This window comes from Pteropus medius, unplaced genomic scaffold, assembly GCF_902729225.1.
Source record: "Pteropus medius unplaced genomic scaffold, Ma_sr-lr_union100, whole genome shotgun sequence".
NCBI lineage: Eukaryota > Metazoa > Chordata > Mammalia > Chiroptera > Pteropodidae > Pteropus > Pteropus medius.
The window spans coordinates 8137550-8154553 of NW_024344253.1; the positions used below are offsets into that span (position 1 = coordinate 8137550).

At 37.1% G+C, this 17004-nt stretch overlaps 1 protein-coding gene across 5 annotated transcripts in view; it reads left to right on the forward strand.

Annotated features, from left to right (window-relative positions):
• The window catches only part of HIVEP2 (HIVEP zinc finger 2), a 180200-nt gene that overhangs the window by 29270 nt on the left and 133926 nt on the right, over positions 1 to 17004 (forward strand). Inside the window, exon 1 of one of the 5 annotated variants that reach the window (XM_039869743.1) lies at positions 8998 to 12337. The exons of the other annotated variants lie outside the window; for them this stretch is intronic. The gene's annotated coding sequence lies outside the window, so the exon portion shown is untranslated. Of the gene's footprint in view, positions 1 to 8997; positions 12338 to 17004 lie in introns of those variants that run through there. 5 annotated transcript variants of the gene reach the window in all.

The following is a 17004-nucleotide window of genomic DNA, read 5'->3' on the forward strand; positions in this document are numbered from 1 at the left end:
AATAGGGCTGGATCTACATTTAATTGCTGTACTCAACAGTTATTTTTTAAGAATTTACTGTATGCCAGGCACAGTGCCAAGGGCTAAAGATAAAATCAGATTTTGATTACATATTTAACCATTTTCTCCAACACCGCTGCATTAATTAACATTTAAACCATAATAACAGGATTTTATCTTATGACTGTGTCCATTTTCAGTCATAAATTCAATAATATTAACTAATGACATTTGAGCATCTTACTCAGGGCCAAGCACTGTTCTAAATACTTCTAAACTACATTAACTAATTTAATCCTTGCCCAAACCCTATAAAGTAGGTTTCTTAGATGGTAAGGTATCATTAATTAGCTTCTGATAGTATTTGATGTACTTTAAGAAAGAACAATAAAGCTTCCAATTAATTGTAAGAGGCCAGTCTGATGTCAGAAATGCTGAAATATGAAAAAAAATGCATGTCTTAATATTAGTGGACAACTTAAATTTGATGGTGTATGGTAACTGTATTGACAGATGAGAAAATGGAGGCAATGAGAAGGTAAATAGCTTGCCCAAGGTTACAAACGAATGCGCAGTGAAGCCCAGATTCTAATCCAGGAGGCTGGTGCCAGAGCCTGGCACTTCGCCGTCATGCTTCGTTGCCTGTACCAGGACTGACTGCAAAATCTATAAGCATATATATCCCCAGTGCCTTTTTTCATATACTGAGAGCCAGATAATGTCTCAAGACTCTAGTCGAGTTTCGGGGTATGGTGGCTGGAAAGGTGTGTGCAGAAATGCAACTTCCCGCTGCGAATCTGACTGATCAAGAACTTTGCAGGGTAGGTCTTTCAGCTGACCACTTTCTACCAATCTAAAATCTTAACAATGAAGAAAGGCCATACTGGTGACAGAAACGGGGTTGAAGGCAAGGATGGGGCAAGAGGGGGTGAGTTTTCTTGTGGAAAATGATGCATCTTAAGCCCTGTTTTAGGTTTCACTTCCTCTGCAGGCCACCCCCATCACCCCCTCTAGTCCTTATCGTGAATCTCTCTGATTGTCATCAGTTGTGCTCTCACTGTTTTGCTTGGTTTCATTTCCTGTGAAGGTACCTTTCCTCTGGTCTAAGGTGGCCCCGTAGGTATTGCCAGCTTCCACACCTTGTAAGAAAGTGTCCAGAAGCTTAATGAAGTTGACTAAATAAAACACTAAGTAGTGAAGCACAAACATGATAATTTTTTCCATCTTCGTAAACATATCCAGTGTGCCCTGATATCTGGGGTTTTTCCCTCAAACAGGTTTTTTTTTTTTTTTAAATCAGATTTTGTTCATTTTAAAAATAATTTGAAACTATCCAAATGATAACATGAAGGAAATTTACCTTTTTTTAGTGACCCGGAAGAAGTTCTCAGAGTGAAAATAAGTAGAGGTTCTCACTTGGAATCCAAGATTTGAGTTTTTGAGGATGTTGTAGTCACATAAGAAATGAATTGATACACACTTTTTTGTGAAGGTCCTCGTAAACTGTGCAGTCCACTTCCCATAGGTCACCATGAGCACTGGGTTTGTCACCCTGCACGGTAGTAGGGGACCAGTCTCTCTGCTGGCTGATGACAGTGTCATAGATTAGATAGCCCAGTGCTCTTCTGACTTATGTGAGCTAAGTACATTTTTGGATATACTTCTTAAATAATTTGATTTTTTTCCTTTTTCTAAATATGCCGCATAGGCAATATTTACATCTAAGTAGTGCCTCTTAGGAATAATTACAAACAAAACCTTTCATGTTTTAGACTCTTCTTATTTCTTTCTTCCTTCTATATCTATATTTTTATTCTTTGGATGATCCCATTAGTAATATTTTCTACCTAGTAATATTTTAATTAAGAATATACCCCATATTTATGGAACTCTTACTGAGTTGGGTTGTGAGAGCGTGCTCAACTGGATATGACCCCACTGGTTTTGAGGAGCTTACTGTGGGGGAGATGGGTGTGCACATAAGTCTCAAAGCAAGACAAAAGCAGCCAGGAAAAGAGAGAGATGATGAGCAGAAGAGGTGGAAGGGATGAAAGTTTGATCGCGATTGAACTAGATGTAAATGGCAATTGTTGTGTATATTGTGATCTGTAGGTATACTTTCACAAAGAGTGATACTCTGGAGTAGTGCTGTCCAGTCGAACTCTGCAATGATGGGAATGTCCTCTGTCTGTCCTGGCTGTCATGGTGGCCACTCACCACATGTGGCATTGTAGTACTTGAAATGTGGCTGGTGCACCTGAGAGCTAAATTTTTTTATTTTATTTAATGCTAATTTTAAATTTAAATAGCCACATGTGGCTGTCATATTGGACAGTACAGCCAGAGGAAACAGGTGTGTCACTAACCCAGTCTGGCAATTTCGGGCGATCATTTTGGTCACAAATCAAAGAGACTTTGATAGATTTTGACTTTTAAACATAATTTGCCATAAACGCTAGCACTAGAGCATCTATAGGAATACTAAAATGCAATAACTCTTAATTAAGAAATAATGTGCGGTTAGTTAAATTGGTCAGTGACACCCCCTCCACATACACTCTGGTGAATACATTACACTCATATGTGACTGTACGCTCACATGCACACACAAACACACATACCACACACACATGCCACACACACACACACCACACATAACACACACATTTTTTTTACCTGGTTTCTTGAAATGGAAAGATGTAGAAATGTGTTTTTGAATGGCTTGCTGTTTTGAAGGGTAGGTAGGTAGTGAAGTGATCCTTCTGCTGGACGTAGTGGCAGGCTGGGCAAAGAGGAGTCCCTGATCAACAGGAAGCACCAGCTCTGTCCTACAGTAAGAACTCTGGCAAGGAGTTTCAGATCATTTTTAGTTTCCTCATCTATAAACCAGGCATAACAATACCGCCTCTGCCTAGTAAGTTAATATATATTTGTAAAAGCTTCTGTTCAGGGATCTTTTTCAAACCAGTCTCTCAGCTTTTTTTTATCTTGCTCTGGGGCATCTCTCTTTCTCTCTGTGTTGACTCTGGTACCAAGATATATGATTATACATCTTGATCTTAAGTAATACCCTCTGGCAATCTCCACACCTCTTCAGAGACCCACACTTGAAAATCCTTTTAAATTCTACCGCAAACTTGTTTTGGAAGTTCTTCCTTTTTGACTTTCAGCGATATTCTGCTCAGAATCAACTCTGCCTCTTTCAGGATTTATTTGCCCACTGTACACGGGACTGCTGCTGTGCACCCATCTGCTCCCCCTAAAAGTGTGTGTATATTTTTATTTTTATTTTGTTTGTTTGTTTGCTTATTTATTTTTTATGGTGACATTGGTTAACGAAATCCAATAAGTTTTAGCTGTACACTTTAACAGTAAGGCGCATATATATATATATATATATATATATATATATATTTACACTGTGTGTTCACCTTCCATAGTTAGATTTCTTTCTGTCACCACATATTTGACCCCCTTTACCCCATCTACCTCTCTCCTTCCTCCTCCCCTCTACCCTCTGGTAACCACTAGTCCATTGTCCATGTCCATGAGTCTCTGTTTGTCCTATTTCTGTGTTGCTTTTAGGATTATATCCTACATTAAGTGATATTATGTGATTTTCAACTTTTTCTGTCTGGGTTATTTCGCTTAGCATGATTATCTCGTGGTCTATCCATGTTGTCGCAAATGTGTGTGTATATTTTAAAGACTTTTTTCACATGCCTGAATTTTGTCTTCCTGATTAGAATGGAAGCTCCCTGGGCAGAAGCAGCCTTTAAACTTTATTATTTATCTTTTAAACTTAATTTTATCCAGTGCTTTGTAGATAGTGGCACTCAGTAAATGTTGCAGACTCATAGTAAGATAGAGGACGTGGGCCTTTGGGGCTCATACTAACATCTTCGATAAGCACTCTTTGACTGTTTCGACCAGTGGTTTCAAGCTTTATCATGCTCAACAGGCTCCCAAATTCTTGGGCTCTATAAATATAATTCACTCGGTCTGTGGTGGGGCATAGGTAACCTAGATTTTAAGAAAATCTGGTCATTCTGATACTGGTGATTGAAGGACTACTCTTTGAGAAACGATGGTCTGTATATTATGACACCATTTCTAAGTTCTCTGCTTTAAAGAAACCTTTTCTGGCAGCAGAGATATTTCTTCCAAGCAGAAGTGCAGGTTTTTTATTTTTATGTTCTTGTAGTTTTGTTTTGTTTTGTTTTTTTTTTAGAAGGGGCTGTGAGAAGAGGCGGGACATTTTGTGGGTAAAATATTTGTTGAAATTGTCTTCTCAAATGTATGCTTGGGTTAGTGAATTGATAGTAATATCACATCAGAAAGAACTGGATAATATCATCAGACTACAAAGATATAAATCACCTGTTAGCCTTTCACTCAGAGCTTGTTAGTCCCTATTCTAGAGAAGAGTTGTACATTAGATAGAGGGAGAATAGTGTCAGTGGCAGAGGATGGCACATTGATTGCAAAAGTGATAACTGACAGCCTGAAAGTGAAGAAGGAAATAGACAAACTATATAAATCGGACCAAAGATCTTAAAAAGCTGGAACAAAATGTAGGCCAGTGGGGAAGCTGAAGGGAGGTAAGCAAATGCATGCATCTCAGTAGCTTCAGAAGCATCACCGAGCTGCCCCAATTTATAGTAGTTATTTGTTATTCTTAGATTCTAAGTTTTACCAAAGTGGAGACCATGCCTCTCCTGTCTGGCACTGTATTTCCAGGGCTTAATGAATTGCTTGTCTTATAGCTGAGGTTCCATAACTATATATATAAATACATTTATAAATACAAATAAGTAGTTAGATAGATTTGCTGTGGTAATTTATGTTCAAGAAGATGACTCTGAAAATTTTCTGGCTGAGAAGAGAGCCAAGTAATTTTAACCTTTTGAGTATTAAAATATCAGAAATTTTTGGTATGCGAAGGCCTATTTTACATGCTTAGTATGTAATTCATTCTCTTCTTTAATATTGTTGTTCTTTCTCCTGCTTTGTTCACATTTAAATGATCTTAAAATGCATGGGATTCATATTTCATAATATAAATATATAGATATAGATACATAATAAAATATTTTGAATCATCAACCAGTGTCTACTATACCAATGCCACACGAACACAGCATATTTCAGAGTTTTTCAAAATAATCAGATAGATTTCTGTATGTAGACAGAAACCTTTACATATCAATCTGAAAGTGACTCTTTCTATGTAAACTAATGCCAAATCATATTTTATATGGTTAATTATCAGTGGGTTCTGTGGAACATGATACATCTGTTAAAATAGATATTTTAGCATGCATACTCATTAAGAAAATGCATATTATGTGCTAGGCAGACACATGGTCTCCATGTAGTAGAGAAAGCCATATTTAGAATGGTGTACCTGCTCTCCAAGTGTTTCACATTCGTGTTCTTTCAACTTGCCCTTTAATAGACTTTCATTACCTGAAAAGGAAAATTATTTTTTGATATTATCTATAACAGGTTAAATCGTGTGGTTATATTGTACTTTGTTTCAAAACTATGTGTAGAATTTGGAATTGGTTTTCTCAGATGGTTGTGTCTTCTTACTGGAAGGAGGAAGAGGTGAAGAGGAATTCTCTTTTTCCATAGGCATATGTTTGGTGTTAGGTGAAATTGTGAAATGAGGAAAAGTGTATCTTTGACAGTGATATCCTACCTTTTAGCACTCCCTCCAACCCAGTGGGCCTGAGGCACCAAATTATCAAAATTTAGTCCTATGTCTCCCATCAGTACATTGAATTCCAGTCTAAAAACTATTCTCTCAAACTTTTCTAGTTCCTGAATCATCTGTTTTCTTTGCAGTCAAAAGTCCAGCCAATAGTTATTTAAGTTCCTGCTCTGATTTTGGTAATAGTCCTGGAACTGTGTATAGAGAGAGCTGATTCCTATGCCATTCACATTCTCAGGTCGTATATGTACAATCTAGTATAGACATACGTAAGAAGACAGAATATGCAAAAAAGAGCATAAACCAAATGAAATGAACATTTAGAGAAAAAAATTACAAGTAATTGTAGGAACCAGGAAAGGTTTCATGGATGACATGGACCTTGAAGGATTGTTAGCATCTTTAGGAACAGAGATGAGTTGGGAGATGGCATGCTATGTGGAGAGCATGTTACAGACGAAGGTGGGAGCCCCTCATGGCTGCCCTAGAGATGAGTATTACTAAACTTTTGATAGGACCATTCACGTGGACTGTATATAAGTGGTGCCCCCTGTAGTTCTGCAGCCTCGTGGTCATGAGTGAAAGCCAGGAGGTAAGAAATGTGGAGGGACATACAGAGAATCATAAGTAGCCTGGACCATGCTGTCATGGATCTTGAATGAAAGTGAAGTTTTACCCCTTTCATTGGGTCGTTGAACTAAAACACCTTTAAACCCTCTCAAATGCTGAGATTCTATGTTTTCTCTAATTCAGTTGGTAAGAGGAGCTGAGGAAGATTTTTGAGCAATGGAGTGGCTTGAAATTTCAGAAGATGAATATATATAGAGAGAGTGAAATGGATTGGGAATTTCCTAGACCTCAGATGTGCATAAAGTGATTTTGCTTCTTTAAGGCCATCCAAATGAAGTTGGAGTGATATATCAAACTGGAGCTCTGAGGGACACAAGCTCAGCCCCAAACCAGACCCAGCCCACCCTCACCTTGATACCAACTCTACTTCTTCTCTGTCACACTGAGACTTCATTTCTTTCATCTCATTTGACATCCTAATTAATAAGCCTTGCTAGATTTTCATCTTCTGACTTCTCTCACCACTCATGTCTTGTCTCTCTGTACATCACCTACTTTCTGCCTGCAGTTTTGAAAATAGACCTTTTTGGGTTAGTCCTGCCTAGACTTTGTCCTGCGAACTATCTAGTGGTCAGCCTGTTGACCACAGCTGTTTGTTTCTGCTTTTCGATTCCCTTCTTAGGCCCAGCTCCAAGAATCTGGAGCCCACAAAGGAGGCCTGTTATCAAGCCGTTGGACCAGAATAGGGGCAGAGTAATCAGGCTCAAACTACAGGAGTGAAAATTCATTCATTAAGTTTTTATTGAGTGCTATCTAGGTTAAGCACTGACTTCGTGTGGTTCCCTTGGCCGGTCCTCCTTTCTCTGTTTTGAGTCTTTCTCCCTTCAAACTCTCTAAAAAGCTTAAGATTTTTTCACAACAGCTGAGTCTCTCTGGGAGTATCAGAAAGACCTCTGGTGGTGTTAGCAGGCGACAACCCGGGGACAGTGGCAGCTGGTTTTATTTTTGGTTTTTGCCAGTCAGGTGTTTGTAAGTTGAGAACTGCCTGTATTCAAACAACATGATTTGGTAGTGTGTTTTGAACTTCCATAGGAATAATGGATGTGGTACAGTTAAAAAGATAACAGTGAACAGTCCTTAACATCACATACTAGAGACTTTTAAAGACCCATGCATGGATCAGTGGCACAGAAAATATGGGTATGCTATGCATTGTTCACAGTCTCTTTTCCTATAAAATTTGAGTCTCGCTTTGGGTACAGAGATCTGGGCGTTGGTGAACTTGCCTGTGGAATAGTTATTGTCTCGTGGTTGGTACTGGTTGATGCATTTGGGAGATTTTATTTTGCAGTCGATTAGGTTACTGTAATTCATTTGGTCTTGTCAAGTTTTTAATTTATCTCATAAGTGACATTATATCTCAAATAAAGAAAAGACACATAGCTATCTGATCACCTTTAATAATGTATCAACTTGATTTTTAATTTTTCTTGTATGCACTTCTGATCTTTACCCATATTCACAGATTTCAAATAGTTATAAACATTTTGATATAGTCCTTATGAAAATCACATTTTCCTAAACACTTTCCATTTTGCTAATTTCTACATTCTAATTTTAATGGCCATATGATTTCGATCTAATTTAACGGTCTCAATTTTCTTAAAATTTTTTTATTTCTGGATATTCAGTTTTTCTCCTGTGGGATTATTTGTCAAAGGATATGACTGTTTTATTATACATGGTGTCTATTTTCAGATCACTTTACATTTTCATCACAACCATGTCAAAGTAAAAAATCGTCCCCGCATTGTTTTGGTTTGCATTTCTTTAATAATTAGTGAGGTTTCTTTATTAATTATATTTCTTTTCGGGAACTGGCTTGACATTCTTTTTCTAATTGATTTCTTAGTTATTTTTGAAAAATAAGATTCTGTGAACTTTTTAGATATTATAAATAATTATCATTATCCTTGGTCCTAATATTTCTCAGTATGATTTAATTAATGTTTTGTTGTTTTACAAGTTTAACAATTTTAACTTAGCGTCATCTGGTTTATCTATTTTGATTAGTTTTTGAAGAATGCTTTCAAAGTTATTTAAAAGTTACAGTCATAAGGTAGTGTGGTTGTCTGCTTAGCATTGTTCATATTGCTTCTCGATCTGCTATCAAATGGATTGCATTCGTATAGACATCTATCATCTAGAATCTGGAATGATCAAGCTAGAGGGTAATTATCAGTTTCTATTTTTAATATTGGAAGATCTAGTAAATAATATTTACAGATAAATGTAGATTTACAGATTGAGAGTTTAGAATGTAGATGAAAACTACAGTCAAGACTTTCTGAATGCAATGAATCTAGCTGGTAAATTAAGAAATGAATTTTATCATTAGGTTTTAATATCACAAAATATATTTATAAAACACTTTAAAAGCACTATATTTGGAAATTAATTTTCCCATGTTGTTTTGAGCACTTAGGACACTTTCCAGTGTCTTGATTTTAAAATTTAAATATAATTTCAGAAATGTGGCTTCAAATTATTGGTCATTTGCAAAAATTATTTTAGCAGTCTCTTATGCCTTGTTGTTGGTTTTCTTCCTGTGAAGCTCAGAATTTGGGATATACTTTTGAAATTTTAAAACATTTCAACTTTTTTTTATTGGTTTAGTTGATCTTATAATCATTTAAAAATAACCTAAGTTATTTGATAAATATTTAGTTTATTGGTAGATAGTTGAGCAGTATATTTCTTAACTGTATTTAGAGATAGTAGTTCAATATTTCTTCCGGTATTTTGTACAGGGAAGGAAGAATTAAAAAGCTAATGGAAGATTGTTTCTCTTAAGTAATTTTAGAAGAGAAATTGTTATATTAAAAATGTAAAATAAATAGGCAAGCAAAATCATCAAAAACAGTTATTAAGAAAAGGTAATTAAATTAGTTTTAATAAATCATAGAGGAAGAAGAATCATGCCAGTTGTGTGTTTATGGCATATCTTATCCCATGTCAATAGATATGAAAACCACAGTTTGCCTGTGATTACTTCACAGAAAAATAATGGTATAGGATGTGATGTTGAAGTTCGGGGCAAGTTGGGATTGACAGATGAGAACGAGTAACTATTCTTACAGAATGTTATACTTTTGATTTTGCATTTTTAGTGTAGAGATATTGTAGAGATATTCTTGTATGTGGGACTTTCTTTTTCATTTGAGGAGTAAGAAAGGGTATTTATCTCCTTTGATCACATGATCAGTTTAATCGAGTTGCCTTATTTTCATTCAGAAAGAGGGTAGGAACTAATATCCAAATGAGTTACTATTTAGATCTAAGTGCTCTAATAGAAAATGTATCATTTTGATAGTGTTTGGAATGAAATATGACATTCATCTCTGATTTTACATGTACTTCTCATAGGTTTTTATTTTGTCATTTCAAGTTCGATGTCCTGTCGCTCATGCTGAACAACACATTTACAGAAATGTATCTAATGTATTGTTAAAGGAAAGTGTATGTGACACTTGACCTTTATCTCTGGCATTGCTTTCAAAATGTAAATTACTGGGTTTTCCAGAAAATTATTTTTAAAGAGAAGTGCATAAAGGAATTGATAAATCATTCTTGGGAATGATCAGGATAACAGAGGGAAAACAAAAGTAGAACATGTGCCTTTAAATTCATCTATATAATTTCCTGTTTCTTTATTTGGAGGTCCTTGCCAAATATACCAGTTGAAATTCAGGCAGAGTGAATTGAGTTTGTAAGTTTAAAAACTAGTAGAAGTTCAAATTTTGTATTGATATAAGCTTTTACATTTATATTTAGTCTAAAGTGAGTGAGCTGGCTAAATCTTGCTCAGTTCTGGTTTCTGTCCTCATTTCTCAACCCCAGGTTACCATTCTGTTTTCTTGTAATATAGCAAAATGACTGATCACTGTTAGGACATTTTTCAATGGAACAGATCATCAGAGATGCATTTAAATAGCAAATTGTCACTGAGAGGTGCTTTAGTTTTAGCTATTTTTTACTTTGTTTTGGTGGAATAATCAGCAATAAAGGAAGAAAGAAATGACTTAGATGAAGCAGATGGGTATTAGGGACTCTGAGGAGGCATTATTGGTGATAATGATGTCTAAAAACGAGTCCAAAAGAATTCAACCATTGTGGCAATTTCATCTTTTGTTTTGTTCCTTAATTAATATCAGATATCAGAATCAGTGTGCGAATAAATGGGAACCACTTGAGCCATTTGCCCTGAGTCTTGAGACTCCATATAAGAGATGTCTCTCAAACTTTGTGCTCTGTATATGAAGTACTATGTTTGATTTCAGAATTTCTTGGATTTACTTTCGACGAGAAAGCTCTTGAGCCAGTTAAGTACTATTATTGTTGTTACTAAGTAGCACAATGAAAGGTTTAACCTATTAAATAATTGTTTAAATTATATGGTCAGTCAACAACAAGGGCAGATCTATTGAAAGTGTCTTCTCTGACTTGAAAAATTATATTTTCACATCTCTGTTTGAATTGTCTTCAATGGATAATTAAGCATTTGTTGGGAGTACAGTGCTTGTGGTCTGATAGATAGCCGAGAGTCTTAAATTCTGTGCCTGGGTGATGTTATGTTGTGCAGTAGTAATTCTGTAAATTATTTACAATTAAGGGGGAAAAACACTGGAGAAAAGATATGTTTACTGCTCCCAGTTTTACAAGAGAATACTGTTTGAGTTCCAAAGTAGCTTCAGTGCTTTAGCAGTTGAGATATTCCCCCCTCTCTCCCCCCTCTCTAACATCCTGTTTCATCACAAATATTTATCATTTTATTCATCATTCTCTACCCGCCTTGTGGGCTGTTGTGGTTGCTGTCACTCAGCCAAGAGGCTGGGGAATGCCTATCCACAAGCAGCATGGGGCATCTGGCGAGAGTGCTCGTAAGCTTCTGCAATGGGCTAACCTTGTTGTTCCATCGAAATAGATATAGAATAAGCCTATTTAAATAATTGCCAGCATCATCAATAAAGAACATGTTATTGTTAGGCATAGTGAAAATATACTTACTATTTGTGGTAAGAAAAAAACTAAAGTCTATAGCATTTGGAGATGTTATTCTGGTGGGTTTTGGAAGCTTCGAAATGAAAGAAAAAGAACAGTTACTGTATAAACAAAATGATTACCTAAAAAGGCTGATCTGTTTGAGTGCTTGGTTAACAGTTTTAAAGAATTTTCTGGTTTTCCTGAGAAGTTCATTTAGTATTGATTGGCTACTCACTTTTAAAATATTTAATACAGATAACATAAAATACAATATTGTATAGAATAATATACCACAGCATACCATGGTGTACTCCACTTATTTCAGAAGGTTTGGACGTTTTTGAAGAGTGTCGGCTAGGAACTTTGTAGGCTGGAGTTATGGGTTTTGGGGAAGAAGACCACAGTAGTGAGATGTACTTCTCATTGCCTTAGATTTGGGGGTCTATCCTAGCAGCAGAGCTGATCACTGGTGATGTCGACCTCAATGACTTGGGTAAGGTTGCGTCTGCCAGCTTTTTGCACTGTAAGGTTACTAATTTTCTTTTTCTATCTTCTGTTCTTTGGAAGTCAGCCCACACTCCTTGAAGGGAGGGAGGATCTACACAATTTATTTAATTATTTATGTAGGTATAGACACATGGATATTTATTTTATCCTTTGGGTTATTATTCAGTATCATCGCCGATTTATTTTGTCGTATTTTAATTTTTTAAATCCTATCTTGCTCCTCCATCTGGTATTATGTGGAGTTTGGTATAGCATGTGTTCCTATCTTTTAAGCCTCTCCCTCTTCCTCATGTTTATACTCTCATTCTTCAAATCCATAGGTTCAGCTTTGCTGCTGTGGTTAGTAGTCAAGGTCATTTTTATTGTCAGGTTTTAATGTATGCACTGTGGAAAGAGAAGTCATAATACAAAACTTCTTGTCAGCAGATTGTTGAATTTACCTGAGAAATCGAGACTCAAGATGATAAGAATGTGTGACTAGGATCAGAAGCATATTTCCAGGTAGGAAATCAAAATCCTTTTCTTTAACTCCTTTACACTTGATTTTGGTATAAATCAAATCACCATTTTCTTAGAAGATACAAAATCCAAAAAGGAGGGATGGCATAAATATTGAGGTTGCCTCAGGGAATCACTTTTTGCTCCTCCTTTAGATTCTTTATTTAATTTTTAAGCAGTAAAATAACAGCTGAGCTTTGAAATGAAACCCAAAGAGGAACTTGCAGAAGTATATTTATATTTGCAAAAGTATTGTATATATGATTTTGATTATCGAGTCTTAGGTGAAAAAGTACTCATGAGAGCATAAATAATATCAAGGTTTATCGTGCCAGAGAAAACAGCTACTGGTTATAGGATGTTTTATTTGTTTCCCAGAATATTTACTAAATATGACTTGATTTATATTTTGCATTTCTCATAAACTTCCCTAAGATGTGATAAGGTCACAAATTCTCTCTAAGCAGGGAGGGGCCCTAGGAGAGGAAGCTCATAGATCAAACATGTCCTCAAGTTTCTGCATACCGATTTTGCAAAAACAAGAATCAGTTTGCCAGCAGCTTCCATTGTGGTAATCTTACAGAAAGTAAGTTAAAAAGAAGAACGTGAACATGAAATCAAGCAACTGAAAATCTGAAATACAAACGGAGTGAATATTATGCAGTGATTCTTACCTCTGCTTTCGGAGGTATAAAAGCAGTGTGATTCCCCCATGTAAACTACAGAGGTTTCAGCTCCATGGCAACATGAAGAACTTATTCTGTCAAGGGCGTATATACGCAAATGCATTCAAAGCAAGGGGTTGGAAGAGAGTTTGCGGGGTGGCGGCGGGGCGGGGGCCGGGGACCAACCCTCCAAGTCTTGCCCATGCATTTTTATGTGTGTGTTATAATAAGGCCTTTGTGTAAGGAGGGCCAGATAGACGTTCATGTCAGCTGCCCTCTGGTCTTTTACATGATCTAGTTGCCATCACTCAGCTCCCTTCTCTCTCCAGAAAGGAAGCCAGAAAAGGCAATTAAAAAATGCTGCTGTGAGGAAAATGCTTCTGGCCCTTTTTTTTTTTTGAATGTCAACAGAGTTATTGCTCTTCTGTGTGTCTCTAGGGGGACTTGGCTGCTTCTTTCCACAATCTTTTTCTAGAGAGAGCCTTTAAACTGTAGCCTTCACATGGTGTGGGGGCTCATGAAAGCTGTAATCAGCTTCCTCCTCGGTGGGAAGGAATGCTTTCTGTAGGTCATCTGCTGTCCTGCCTTCTACTTAAGGCCCTGGGCTGGCGTGGAGTGATTGGTGAATTAAATGTTCCTACCCACAACTGCTTGGCCTCTGGCTCAGTTCTGACACTTCAAATTTCCTCTCTTTCCTCTTCACAGCCACGCTCATCTCCATCCGTTCCACCTGTCCTTTGCTTAGTTTTGTCACTTTGAAGACATAACCTTATGACTTGACTATTTATTATATGTCCATGTTTCTGTCCTGAATTTTAGGAATGATAAAACAATTTGAAAACTTGATTTTTGCTGTGTTCCAATTTACTTGACCTAGAGGATAAATCAGATGTTCTGCTATATCCTGGTTAGCTCTGGGAATAGTCTTTAATAAGTCTTAGATCATTTTTTGTACCACCTAAAATTCGAGGTTGGTTACCTGCACTAGGTTCAGAGATTAGGGATTAAAGAAATATTCTCTTCACTACAGATTTTTACCCATTTTCATCGGTTCCTGAACGTAATCCCTGCCCAGCATCATAGATGGCTCTAGTGGTATTAGAAGGAAATTGTTGCCGAGAGGCCTGAGGGTCTTATGTTCCTTAGGACACACAACAGCTGAATGTTGTTTTCAGTTTATACTTTGGGCTACGGTCATCATTTCTGCACATAAACTATTCCCCCCATTTTTGTTTTTGTTTGGAACATTCTCTTTGGAATTACTCTTAGAAATAAATGATCTGTGGCTTAGATTATATATACTTACATACCTTTGGTTTCATTTATTAATTAACTCGTTCAGTTATGTTTGACTTACTGTTTGTGCTGGCATAAAATAGCAGGCCTGCGTCTGCCTCTGAAGAGCTAATGTTCTGGAAGTTAAGTGCAGACTGTAAAATGTTGCTTGAGTTGTAAGAGAAGGATGCACCAAGCCCAGCTGTGACATAAAAGGGGTGCAGTTAGCTCTGCTTGAGGGGCTTGACAGAGGCATACATGCTTGAACTGCATCTTGGATGATGAGTAGGAGTTTGCCTGGTAGGCAGCATGAGGAAAGGTTTTCCAGGGTGATAAAGCTCTGACGTGTGAAAGCCTGAGACACAAAAACAGCGAAGTGCTTCTGTGAGCAGTAAATCTTTGTATGGCTGGATTACAGGGTATAGGGAGAAGAGGAGTAGAAGTTACAAGGGAGGGCCACGGAATGTTTGGCAGGGACCAGGTCAAGGAGGGTATGCCATGCTGGTATGTTGGAACTTTATCCTGTAGGCAGTGAGGAGAGATATGTTCAGATTTGCATTTTACAGACAACCCTCAGGCAGCAGCGTGAGGGTTGTTTGTAAAATGCTTACAGTGGGAGACATGGTTTGCAGCCAGTTACAGTAATCTTTAAAAGAAAAAATAAAGGCCTGAACTAATGCTGAGATATCCAAAATGGTGAGCACAGGATGGATTGTTAAGCTTTGGAAATGGTACTAATGACTGAATCAGTGTGAAGGATGAGAGAAGAGAAGGCATTTCTCAGGGCTCCAGCTGGATGACAAGGTGAATAGTGATGACGTTGCCCAAGATGAGAAGAAACACAGGAAGATGAGCAGGCCTTTGAGAAAAAGAAAGACTAACTTTTTAGATTTGTTATATTGTGGTCATGTGTGGTCTGTGGAAAGATCACTGACAGGCCTGAGTTTCAATTTTACATCTCTAGCTTATACTCTGTGTATTTATACCTTTAGTTTCCTGGTCTGTAAAGTAGGGGTAATAATTATTAGCTTGCAGGCCATTGGTGAGGGCTAAAAGCAATAATCTGTGTAAAACTCCTGTCTCAAAGCCAGTTTTCAAATAAAGGGCAGACTATTGCCATTGCCTTGTTCTGTAGGCAACTCTCCAGGCCTGGAGCCCAGCAGAGAGGCTGAAAATGCAGGCTCTGGAGTTAGGCACATATAGGAATTTACCAGTGGGGCCAAGGTGGCATGCGTACTCATTTGTCCAGAATCGTTGGTTGGCAGCCAGTGTATGTCAAATTTTGTGCAAGAACAAGGGAAGCCAAGTCTCTGGCCTCAAGGATCTGAGTCAATAAGGGTGACACAGAATTAAATCAAGTGTGTTTACAAGAGGGTCAGGAGCAAATCAATATATCCAGAGTTTAAAAATTGTATAATATATATTCAGCAAAGGACATATACAGTTTAACAAATTTTCACAAACTAAAGGGCAAATCAAAAACAGCACACCGATGTTCATAGCAGCATTATTCACAGTGGTCAGGACATGGAAGCAACCGAAGTGTCCTACGATAAGATGATTAGATAAAGAAGCTGTGGTGCATATATACAATGGAATGTTACTCAGCCGTAAGAAGAGGTGAAATACTGCCATATGTGACAACCTGGACGGACCTCGAGATAATCATGCTAAGCGAAATAAGCCAGACTGAAAAAGTTGAAAATCACATGATGTCACTTATATGTGGGATATAAACCTAAAAGCAACAAATGAACAGGATAGAGACTTAGGGACATGGACAATGGACTAGTGGTTACCAGAAGGTAGGGGGTGGGGGAGGAGGGGAGAGATATATGGGGTAAAGAGGGTCAAACATAGGGTTTAGGGGGAGGGTGAAGTGAGTAAAGGGGATCAAATATATGGTAGCTGAAGGAAACTGGACTTTGGGTGGTAATCACACAATAGACTATATAGATGTCAAATTGTAATGTACCCTTGAAAATTATATAATTGTATTAACTAATGTTACCCTAATAAACTTAATTAAAAACAAACAAACAAACAAAAAAAACAGAACATTATCCACATTCCAAGAGTACTTCTGCCTTTTTCCAGTCGCAAGAAAACCCAAAAGTAACTACGAATCTAACTTTTAATACCACATAGATTTTGCCTGTTTTTCTACTTTATATATATGGTATCATATGTCGTGTTCTCTTTTGTGTCTAGCTTCTTTCATATAACAATATGTTAGATTCATTTATGCGTTTGCATATAGCAATCATTTATTCTCATTGTATAGAATTCCATTGTGTGAATATACTGTAGTTTATTCATTCTATCTTTGATCAATTTGGGTTTTGTTTTTATCTAATACTAATAATGCTTCTATGACTATTATAGTGTATATCTGTTGGGTGTGTACACAGAAGTGGAGTTGCTGGATCACAGGGCATGCATAATTCAGCATTAGTAGTCGGTTGCCATATACTTGCTCAAAGTGAATGTACCAATTTATGCTAACTCCAACAGTGCATGAGGGTCCTAATTGCCCCCATCCTGCTGTAGGATTCTTCGTAGTTTTCATTTTGGCTATTCTGGTGATTATTTAGTGGTGCACCCTTGTAGTTTTAATTTTCATTTCTCTGATGATTAAAGAAGTTGAGCCCGTTTTCATTATGTGTTTGGCTGTTGGATTCTCTCTTTTATAAAGTGCCTATTGAAGTCTTTTTTTTTTTCCCCCACTTC